The sequence below is a fragment of the Salvelinus sp. IW2-2015 genome, linkage group LG8 (assembly GCF_002910315.2).
Source record: "Salvelinus sp. IW2-2015 linkage group LG8, ASM291031v2, whole genome shotgun sequence".
Taxonomy (NCBI): domain Eukaryota; kingdom Metazoa; phylum Chordata; class Actinopteri; order Salmoniformes; family Salmonidae; genus Salvelinus; species Salvelinus sp. IW2-2015.
The window spans coordinates 27357240-27370082 of NC_036848.1; positions in this window are offsets into that span (position 1 = coordinate 27357240).

Consider the following 12843-nt stretch of genomic DNA (forward strand, 5'->3'; position numbering starts at 1 on the left):
GTCTATGCATAAACACAGGAACAATACTTCCTGAGGAAAGAACCAAAGGGATAGACAGATATAGGTGAGGTAATGGAGTCCAGGTGAGTATCATGATGACGTGAAGGTGCACGTAATGATTGATGCCAGGTGTGCGCAATGATGAATCCCAGGACCGGTCGTAAGTATACCGGCGACGTCGAACACCGGAGGGGAGGAGTGGGAGTAGACGTGACAATTTGTATTTTGTTCATTATTTGGGCTGATATACAGCCAGAGCAGTGGGTGGTGGCATGCGCCTGTGACATTTGTTTGCAGACCGCCATAGTATCAAAGAAGACCCCGTTTGTAATCTGACATAAACATTAGAAGAAGAAGACAACGAGTGTTAATTTTTCTTTACCATATATTTGTCTTTATATAACAAAATATTGTTAAATAGGAATAAATCATTTAAGCTGTTTCTGGATTGAAATGGCTAACTACTGTAACGTTATTTATTTACTTACATCAACTTACATCAACCTTTTGTTTAGCTAATGATAGCTAGCTAGATAATGTTTTTTGTAGCTTTCTGTTTGTATGTAGCTTGCACTTCCATGGAATCCCTCGAGGAGTGTTATTTTATCTTTCCAAACAGGCAAAGTACTATGAAGGCACTACTGATCTCGACAAGAGGCGCAACAATCGTAGGGGGCAGAAATTCACTATTCAGGGTAACGTTAAGCAGTTAACTTCTATTACATAACTGGAAGGATTTAGCTATGAACAAACATTTTTCAACAACCATTTTCCATCTAGGTAGTTGGTCATCTAGAAGTTGCTAGTTATACACTTAGTTATGTCTGTCATATTGAGGAATCTAGCTATAAGTTAACCCTGATCAATCAAATGGATAGGTCTAAGCAATTATGGTCTTTCCAACTGCCCTTAACTAGGTGTCTTTGCTAGGCAGACACACAGTCAGAGAAAGGGGGGGAGAAAGAGAGGATGAAAGTGAGAGTGAAAGAGAGAGGTGGGAAAAGAGTGAAAGACAGAGAGAGATGTGGGGAGAGAAACAGATAAAGACAGTCATACAAAATGACTTAGACTTGAGTATTTCAACAACTCTTCAAACTTGTTCGGCACATGTGCCTATGGTGGAAGGATGGCCAGCCACACAGGAGGGTGATTTTCACTGAGGAGAAGGAGGCCATGCTGACTGAGATGCATGTTGGCCGTTTCAGAGTGAAGCTCATGATTTCCAAAATAAACATACACTTCTTTTAGCATGGGATTGTCAAGGATGTGGACAGTTGGGCAAGTGAAATAACCTTTTGTTTATTCGATCACATTCTATTATATCTGAAATGATTATGATTTCAATGAACGTCATTTTCGAGAGAATACAATGATTCAATTTATCACCTTGTGCTTAAAGGTCAGTACCTGTCTAGCCTGACAGAAGTTTGAGAGGGTGAAGACTGTGGCATAGGAGTTGAAGCCCATCAGTTGTTTCATCATGGCACATGGTCGGTAAGTGTCACAGTTCAAATTTTGCCCTGATAAGTTTTTTGTACTGGTTGCTTTATTTGACCACAGCAGAGTTCAATATTATAGATTGTGTGCCATCAACACTTTGATGGTATTTGTTAGTTCAACATTATTCATTGCTGTATCCTAGGACTCACAATAGATATATTCAAACACAAGGGTGTACTAATGAGCTATACATTTTTTTTATCATAATAGAGGACTACTGAAATAATATTATTTCAGTGTAGATAAGGGAAGGCCAGCTCAAAATGAAAACATGCCAGCCAGACAAGCCAATGTATGGGCGGCAGGTAGCCTAGTAGTTAAGAGTGTTGGTTCAGTAACCGAAAGGTTGCTGGTTTGAATCGCCAAGCTGACTATGTGAAAAATCTGTTGATGTGCCCTTGAGCAAGGCCCTTAACTCTATATGCTCCTATAAGTCGCTCTGGATAAGAGCGTCTGCTAAATGACTAAAATGTAAAAATGTAAATGTAGGAATCAAATGTATTTGCATATGAATGGAGTGGAAGTTAGCTGACTTTGTGATCTAAGATAAGTAACATTAATGTGTCGGGGGGCCAACACTTTTTGTTTTGTTTTACCCTGATGCCTGTTTATTCATAAAAAGTAGATGATAGTAAATATCATTAATGACAATGGTTAGCCTATCTAAATGAATAGGAAAACTTTAAAAGCATATAAATAGGACTACATTTAGCCAAATTGAGAACAAATATAACATAAGGAAAAGTCAAAGGATCCTAGTCAATCTATTGTTTGTCAAATCCAGAGTAAATATAGGCCTTCATGTGTATCAAATCTGTCGGCAATTGTGGGCTAAATCAATGACAAATATAGCTGAAATGTTCAGTCTTTATCATGATCTGTCATCAAAACAGACTGGGGTGTTTTCGGTTCCGTTTAGACTAAGGATATGCGTAAGAACGCAACTGCACTGAAATGAATAGTCTGATTCAATGTGATTCTCCAGAATAACAAAGAGTTTATCTGTTAAATTGTTTGGTCTATGGATAGACCCATACCAATTCTATCTTTTTGGTCTTTTGCTGTAGGCATAGCCTACCACTAATATTCTAAATTATTGTGGAGCATTTAATGAAACAACCTTATTTTCCTGTGATAATGATACTTGCTTTTAATTTAAAAATGAATGTTTTCATAAGCCTATAGGTCTACCAAGAAACCATGTTGAGTCTGAGCAAGACCTTCGATAGGCTAGTAGACTATGCAGAAATAATCGTGGAATTAATCATTGTTATAGCCTAGATCGCTTTACATAATCTGGACCGTTGTTTTTTCTAAGGCTAAGTAAACAAGGGGTAGCATATGCTTTTTACCTGTCTCTATAACAAAGGTTAGGCACAAAGGTTAGGCCTATATCCTCACATACCCCTCAATTTGAGCCCTGCATTTAACCAGACATCTCCACAGAAATGTATAGCCTAAGGATTGCATGGTGACAGTAATTGTGTCTGTTAAATCGGTAAACTGGGTACTCTGGGGGAAAAACGAGGTCAAATCATGACAAAACTATTTTTCTAAGTCTGAGCTCCTTTTCCCAGTTCCCAGTTGTCTTGAATGCACTGAAGTCGGAAGTCAGAGATGGCAGAGTTACGAGTTGTTTTGAATGCGCCACTAGAGATCTAGGCTACCTCTTATTTCTGAATAGGGCTACCTCCAACAAAGAAGCCATGGTGTCTGTATTGATGTGAGAAATAGGCATATTTACACAGTAATGGTTGCTGGCTGCGATATCAACTAGCCTAATGTTTTTTGTATTGAAGTGTTATGCCTATTTTAGATAAATTGACAAATTAAATTGATTATATTACTCTGACAATTAAAATATTTTTTTACAAAATCATGTACTGTACATGTTTGTAAGTGGTTCAAGGTAAGTGGTTTAAGACGTTTGTAAGTGGTTCATGGTGAGATCTTTAATAATAAACTAAACAGATACTTAAAATGACACGTGACTCGTAACACATGTAGACGTTTTTAAGGTATTCATGGTAAGATCGTTCATAATAAACTTACAAGCAAACTGACGTGTCAGTGCCATGTTACATGACGTGAACACTATGGCACACGGCGTGAACACTATGACTACATGACGTGTACGTGTCACGTGATGTGAACGCATTGGCAGTTTGACGCTTTAGAAAAAAAAGTTTTCTCCGTTGACAGTCTATGTTAATTCATGGTGGTATTTTATGGCGCTAGGAAGACATTAGGTGACTTTGTGAGAGGTATCAGTGGCTTCACGAGGCTTAATTCTGTCTCTTATCACCTCCCATAACCTTCGAGTGAATTTATGTAATGCGCCCAGTCGTTTTCCAGTGCTTTGTCTTCAGTATTTCTTGATGTGCATCAGTTCTAGTGTATTAATATGTTTTATGGAAAATGGGTTAGAAATAGGGTTCTCCATAATGATAATCTAAATAGTGTAAGAAATTGTATTAGATATTGGTAACTTGTTTTAACAACTTCTCAACATTAGCTATAGTTGACACAATATGCCCACACCCCCTCTTTCTCTTGGACATATGCTGGACACATAGGACATATACACGGCACCCACAATTCCCCTCCCCCATGACAATCACACAGACACACCCAACCCATGGTTGGACCTCAGGACAAAGAACTCTCAGGAACCAATGGAACGTGGACACCAGGCCTGATCAGGACTACCCAAGACCCAGATCGACCAATCGGAAGGCCGGACTCGCAGATCTACCTACTTTGCTTGTTGTCTATATAGTACTGTACATTTCTGGAAACTGGTCTCTTTCCCGGACGATTCACTAGGAGTCAGATAGAAAGAGCCTTGCTGCAAGATTTTACTAAGATATCTTTACATGTGATTAAACGGCCTTATWATAAAATTATCCACCTCGTCCTATTGTCTCCTCTTGTTCTCCTGTCAACAGTAAACGTTTTATCAACAGACTTGGTAGCAGAGGATGGTTTCTTCTTTGAATTTGGCCCAATAGAAAATTAATCGGACAGGAGACGAGAGGGAGAAACATTCCAGAGGAGAGGTGACCTTTTCGAGGGAGAATCGCGATTCAACCCACCCAGGAAACTGATCAGAGAGCTCGAAACTAAAGAGGTGAGCAGATGCCCGTTTAACCAAAATCTGTATATTGTATTATAGCCAATATCTAAATTCAATGATCAGGAGTACTGTGGTGAGTGTGAATTGTTGCTAAATTTATGTGGAAATTGTTTAGAATTTAAGGCATTGTGTACAGATATCTAAGTATTAATAGGTCAAAGACTTATTCACATAGWCTGACACTACGTGGTATGCTGATCGCGTAGGTGTACAGTGAAGGATAAGCTTTATAACGATTCACACAGTCGGGCCATATTTGACAGTCGATCAGATGGGGGTTACCGTGAAGAATCCATAATTAAAAGATGGGGTCCAAATAGCCGGGCAGTAGTTAGATTTGGCAAATCAGCTAGGTGTTACCGTGAAGACCCATAAAAAAATAAATAAAAATAAAATATATATAACGATTCACACAGTCGGGCCATATTTGACAGTCGATCAGATAGGGGTACCGTGAAGAATCCATACGTTTTCAAATAGTCGTGCAGTAGCTATACTTAGCTAGGTGTTACGTGAGAAATCTAATGTGAATTCAAATAGTCGTGCAGTAGCTATACTTAGCTAGGTGTTACGTGAGAAATCTAATGTGATATTGCATGTGTAAGTTGTGTTGTAATTGTATGTGTAAGTTGTGTTGTCGCAATGTGGGGGATTGAACGTTCCACGAGACCAATTGCTACTAACTAGCCATATGCTAGTTGAGGCTGTGCTAAAGTGACCGCCGTGTCGATGTGTATTATATCGCTGTGAAGCAACTCTTTTCTGCTGATGAGTTGACCGGATTTTTCCCTCTCCTGCTGTTGATAAATCCCTAAGGGTGAGAATCAATTTGAAAATTATTATAGAAGCGCGTGAATTACTAGTATATTGTCCCCAAAGGAAATTTCTGAAATGTTTTGGCAAAGTATTTAATTAATCGAAAAAAGTTCAAATTAAATCGGAAAAGTTAATAGAAATAATATCTTTCGAATTATATATCATATAATTGCCATTCCAATTATATCAGGAGCGCCTGAATTACTAGTATATTGTCCCCAAAGGAAACTTCTGAAATATTTTGCCAAAGTATTTAATTAATTAAATTAGCGAAAAGCAATAATATCTTTTATTAAAAGTACCTAAAACTGTCATTCCAATTATAACAGGAGCGCGTGAATATATTCGTATATTGTTTCAAAGAGATATAGCTGAAATATTGTTGGAAAACGAAAATAATTCACCTTTGTCCACGTGGAGTCGCGACCACGATACTGGGGAGTCGGACACGAGACTAAAGGGGGTTAGAGAAAAATACATCGCTGGTTTCGATCAGTGACGGGCTAAAGTATACAAAGATAATAATAGACCCAGACATAGCTTAACGACAAAATGACCACGACTATCGTCCCCAAACACAAATTCAACGAATATTTAGATCAGAGAATGAAAGACAGAGCAGGCGGGAGATTACATTACAAACCCGTTAAAAGAATTTGGGAAGAAGTGAGGCTGAAATGGACGCAAGCCGGTTTCCTTAGTGGAGTCTCCCCATCAAGAGGGCAGCTCCTCACTATGGAGAAAGAATTAGGGGAAGCAGTGAAGGAAAAGATAGAAAGTGAAGCTGAAAAGAATAAGAGTCACTTATTTAAAAAGGAAGGAACAAAGCAAAGGGAAAGAGCAGAGGCTGAGCTGAAAATAGGAATTTGGGCAATTGAAGAAATTAGAAGAGCACTCCCTTACAGGAAACCTGATACGATGGGGGTGGGCACTGGAGCACCAACTGACACCAAAGAGGGCAGGCCCAACAATAATGATGCCCCACCTACCACCACAGCAGCCCCATCGGCCCCAATCCATCTCAGGGGCACTGTGGGGTTAATGGCAATTCCCCAGGCTCAGTTCAACTCCCATGTGCATCACCACATCACCCAATACAATAAGGATAAGGGAGGGGCTGAACCACAAATCCAGTCCCTACAGGTACAACTTTTGAAACTACAATTGAAAGAGGCCCAGAAAGAAGAGAAACCCAAGAAACAGATGGTGGCTGAAGACCAACAAGAAATCTCACAAATTATTGAAAAAACTGTTTCCCGAATGATACAGCAACAACAACTACCCAGCTTCACCCAGCAGGGACCAACTATACACCCACCCCAGGAGCAGCCATTCCAACTGCCGTATGCCTACCCGCTTCAGCCATACCCTTCGTCGGAACCATCACTACAACCCTACTACCCACTACCACAATCAMACTATTCACCCACATGGGGACAGCCCCAGAGGTACTCTGGATCTTATGGAAGCTGTCATAATTGTAAACAAGCTGGGCACATGGTGCGACAGTGTCCGCACCCAATAACCCCGGCCCAAAGCCAGTTTCTGGCCAAAAGGGGACGAGGATACGCCCCTAGACCAAGGGGGAGTCAGGCCAATGATGTATCAACCACGTGCGGCCCTTCAACCCGCATTTACATCACCCAATCCAGACCCGAATAGCAATCACCTCCCCCTTTTCAGGGCATGGCTGACGAATATGCCCCATGGCCCTGAAGCTGCTCCACCACTAACCTACACTCATCATTGTCCTGGACTACTGAAGCATCAAAGGCTTTTGCACTCTTGAAAACAGATCTCTAAGTGGCAGTAGCCCTAACAGCACCTGACTAAAAAAAACAAGTTCCATCTGGATGTTTCTGAAAAGAAAGGATTTACATCATCCATCCTTTTCCAGAACCTAGAGGGGGAGAGTAGAGTGTTGAGGTATCACTCCTCCAAACTGGACCACATTGAAGAAGGGCAAACCACATGCTCCAGGTATGTGGCTGCAGTGGCAAAAGCTATTGGAAAAACAGCCCACATGATAATGTGCCATCCATTGGAAATCCACACCCACCATGGGGTTGCAGCATATCTGATGAGCAAAGAATTCACGTTCAGCGCTGAAAGGAAGTGGCTGCAAACGAACTCATGTGTATTGTTTAATGACAAACGCTCCATGTACAATAGGGTCGGATGTGTAAATGTCAACTGATTAATGGAGTGTGTTTAATGATGGGGTTAGTGTACAGGCCACAAATCTCATAAGTCTCGTGGAACGCGCCAATCAAATGTATGTGCAGGTTTGAAGTTGATTTGGGTTGAAGCCCTGCTCCTGGCGTTGCTGGCCATGAGAGCCTCTTCAGGTTGCCAGGTGCAGGCACCCATCTGTCTCCTCATGAGATAATGACGGGTAGAGTCATGCCGGGTCCACCAAGGGAGGGAGGTCATATGCCCCCCCTTGATGTACAACAAATTGTAATGTCTGAATATGTGAGAAAACTGACGGAACTTTCTGCAGCTCTCTCCAAACAGATTCACAAGGTCCAAGAGGGGGAGCTGGCGGGAGATCCGGCACCACTGAAGGTAAAAGTTGGTGACTGGGTAAGGGTGAAAGTCCACAAGAGAAAGTGGCTAGATCCCAGGTGGACTGGACCGTACGAAGTGAGGGAAGTTACTTCACACTCAGTCCAGGTCAGAGGTAAATCAGGCGCACCTTGGCACCACCTTACACATTGCACTCCAGCACCAACTCCTTCCAGAACTTTGGCTGAGGTCAGGGCCGATTTGAACGCCCTAAATTCGACACCAAATTCAGTTCCTTTGGTCTGTGAGAATGTGGAGGAGACTCCCATTAACACAGTCTAGGGAGTCAAGCCCAGTAAGGCGATATAGAAATCCTTGGGAGAGACTGGGGATATCTGGTACCTTGTTTGTTATTCTCATCACAGTCACAGGAGTTTCCTTAGGAACCCTCACATGGCTAATACAGCACCTGATACATCCACCTATTTRACACACTAGCCAAGTCAGTGTCACATCCAACACCACTCTATACAATATTARTGAACAATCTCACAGCCACAGAATACACAAACGACACACTGAACCTATCAACCAGAATTGTACCACAGACCGAGTTAGAAGCACCACCTTATGTGTTCCGAGAAATGGCACCACCACTGTTACAGTACCCTGGGGAATGTTGGAAAGTTCTAGAGATAGGGATGAAGGCAGGGCATTATGGCAAACTGGCTATCATTGGTACATGACATTGGGGGGTATAGACGAATGGTCCTGGAAATACCTTGTCGCTGAGACAGGTCCTGATTGGTCAAGTTTTTCAAGAGGGAGGGACGTCTTACTATGGCGAAGTAAGCTCATATTGGCTAAACAACAAGTGGGTTTGAGACTGGTTATTTCACCAGGCCAAAGGGAGGGTTGCCAACCTTTTGTGTTGGCTCCATGGATGGACACCAATGGTGCTCCATTATATATTTACTATTTTAAATGGTATTTAAATATTTGCTTTGTGCCAGCACCCAAACCCTCTTCTGTTACTATAAAGGATGATCGCCAACGTAAGGTGGAATCCGTGGGAAAAGGTAAATGGGGACCAATTATGATGATTACTATTCCACCCACGTTGGATAGTGCCATTCTGACGGCTACTGGTGTCTCCGGCCTTTCTAACAACTGGCTCCTGTTGACAGAGGAAGCGGGTAAGATGACTCACCAGAGTTGTGTGGTTTGTATGGGAGCACGTCCATTGCTCCGCATAGTCCCAGCCACCATTACAGTGGGGTGTTTCCTGCCTGTTATGAAACATGATAATCCATCTTCAAAGTGCGTATCATGGGATAAAGTATATCCAATAGTCACCACCGTAGTTAATAAACCAATATTCTCCTATCACGTAGCCAAAGCCAATTTTACTTGTGTCAACCTTACAGAAGGAGAATCTAGGCTGGGTGCCGTTCCTGACGGATGGTGTACACATACCCATATACCTAACACCAGGTTTAAKCCTGTCTCTAGGGCCGATGTCTGGTGGTGGTGCGGTGGCATTAGCCTATTGGACAGGCTCCCTGGGAATGCCACTGGTATCTGTGCWCTTGTAACTCTRCTGCTGCCTATTTCTGTTTACCCCATAGGCGTCCAAGATCTACTCACCCGTATACAAGCTCTGGGTCCTGGATATTGGCCTAACAGGACCAAGCGCACGGTGGGCCCTTTTGCTGGGGACCCAACGTACATTGATGCAATTGGAGTCCCCAGGGGGGTGCCAGATGAGTATAAACTGGTTGACCAAGTAGCCGCGGGGTTTGAATCATCATTTTGCTGGTGGTGTACAGTTAATAAAAATGTGGACAGAATTAATTACATTCATTTTAATGTTCAGAAACTGGGCAATTGGACTCAACAAGGATTTGAGGCGGTCCATGGACAATTGGCAGCTACATCCCTGATGGCATTTCAAAACAGAATCGCGGTAGATATGTTATTGGCTGAGAAAGGGGGGGTCTGTGCCATGTTTGGTGAGCAGTGCTGTACTTTCATTCCCAACAATACAGCTACGGATGGGAGTCTGACTGAGGTATTGGAGGGACTCCGTACCCTTAATGGTAAGATGAAACAGCATTCTGGAGTGGACACGTCTATGTGGGACTCATGGATGGATGCTTTTGGTAAATATAAGACGTTGGTTTCRTCTATCCTAGTATCTATTTCCGTTTTTGCAGGCATTCTTGTACTTTGTGGATGCTGTTGCATTCCATGTGCGCGGACGCTTGCTAGCCGTGTTATCACTGCTGCCATAGACCCTAATCAGGAAAGGGCCCAAATGTTCCCATTGCTTGATGATGGGGAAGCTGGACCTGTTTATCTATTTGAGGACTAAGACACTTTTATGTCACGTCTCTTGTGAGACGTGAAGAGAGGGAATCAAAAATTTGTCTTCTGACAAATTTTATCCTTTAGTTTTGTCTTTTTATATACGGTATGTCACGTCTCTTGTGAGACGTGAAGAGGGGGATTTGTAAGGAATTGTATTAGATATTGGTAACTTGTTTTAACAAATCCAACATAGGCTTATCCTTTGTACAAAATTGAACCCACCTGCCCGTCTTTGTCCTTAGGCACTATGCCGATCTCATTAGATACACTCTCAGACACACACACACCCCACTCAGGACAGCCCTCGAAACATCCATTTAGACATACACATTCTTTCCAAGGGTGTGCACTTCAGACAAGAACTATGTCAAGCAGCCATGGACGTCGAACTGGCCGAACAGGACCACTCAACGACCAGATTGACAAGAGGAACGGCAGACGACAAGACCACCTACTTTGCTAGTTGCCTATATAATCTTGAATGTAATAGTTTAGGAGCGGTCTCTTCTCCGACGATTTCACATAGAATCTGACGAACGGCGGCCCGTGCACGGCTTTGGCTAATATCTTTACAACTTGAATAAACCTGCCCTTATTATAAAATTAATCACGCTCGTCCTATGGTCTTACGTTGGTCTCCCTGTTCAAGTAAAACGAATTACTCAACAATAGCCCTCACTAGGATGAATCTGTATCCGTCAGGCGCAGAGGAGCGCGCCGCAGCTCTCAAGACAAGCCGTTGTTGCGTGGCGACAATTTATTACGGCAACAAGGGGATTGGTAAAGGACGTTTCCACGTGATGACGTCTACATACCTGCTACAGCGGAAATGAGTAATACAGCAAAAACAGCTATTTTAAAAAAAAACGTTTTCAAAAACCCGCTAGGTTAATGTTTTGCGCATGACATAATTAGCCTGCCCTTTGAAAAGCCGATACATTTTCCGTTCAGGCCTATTTGGTCCTTGAAAAGGTCATTGACGTTACATGGTAGACGCATCTTTACGTCCAATTCAATTTTATTTGTTCTTGCCCGTGTATTTCATTTCTGATCAGTTTTCAATGAAGAGATGTAGCCGGTTTTTTTCCGTTTGTTTCCCGTCGTTTTCGAGATTGAAGGGTGGTGCGCGCAGTCTTTTCAACTTGGTTGCGGTAAAACCACTTTCTGTTGTATGAAGACCAGCAGGGTCATCTAACGGGTGGACTGCTAAAGCTTTGGGTTTTTCCATACAACGCGTTACATTAAAGAGGGGGCAGGCCGTTTTTTATTCGGTATGCCTCTCAGTTTATAGATACATTAATATCACAGGACACACACAACACACACATACACACACATACACACAGCTACAAAGGCTCACCTAACATTACCACGTTACAGCCACATCCTACTAATACAACTATACACGATATGGCACAATAACGGTGGCACAATGCACTAAGACAATAGCTCATACGTCAATGGACACACAGCATCTGTCACATATACCACGAGGAAATCACATACGACATCACACGACACGACAATACACATACCATAAGGACAAGCACACAGTAGCGTCATATGCACATACCGGACAACACATTACACATGAAAAAAGGGACACACATACACACGCAAAACACACACAGGAACACATCCAGTAACAGCGGATACGCACTGCAGGAACAGACACGACCGATAGCGACACATGGACACAACTACGACAAACAGGAACCCATAACACAATGTGCTACAAACACACAGGGTAGCTAGTCGCAGCCAGGTCAGTGAATGAGAAGCAACACTTGCGAAGTTATAAACGCTGTTTAAGACAGAACTAGTTTTTTACATGACTGTCGTGTAGGTGTCTGTGTTGTGTAGCTCGTGTTGTGTGTGTGGTGTGTAGTGGTGCCTAGTGTGTGTGTGTGATGCTGGCTCGTGTCACACTAGGCGTGCTATAGAGAGAAGACAAGGCGTTTTTAGCGCCACATAAATTGATGGCGGATCGGGACATAAACTAGACGGTGATGCTATGCTAATCACTTCTCACGAACCTAGCTGTTGATGGGAGTGAAACGATCGCGCACGATTAAAGCATGGCCACCTACTTAGACAAGTGACAGGGAGAACACATCCACGTCAGTACGGAGAGTACCAGGAGATAGACATACATGCACCTTAGACAGAGTGCGCGAGCACCAATCCACTCAGCTACCGCAGAGACAGGAGAACACATCCACTAGACAGAGAGACGGAGACACATCACTTAGACAAGAGAGACAGGAGATACCCCACTTAGACGGAGAGACAGGATGAAGTCCTATCCACTTAGGAACAGAGACGCGAGGAGAACCATCCGACCTCTAGACAGAGAGACAGGACGGAGCAATCCATCTTAAGACAGATCAGGAACATGGAAGACACACCATTCCAATTCAGACAGCAGACGCACGGTACGCACCATCATTCTAGCTAGACAGAGAGAGGCATGGCAGATACACATCCACTTAGCAGCGAGACAGGAGAACACA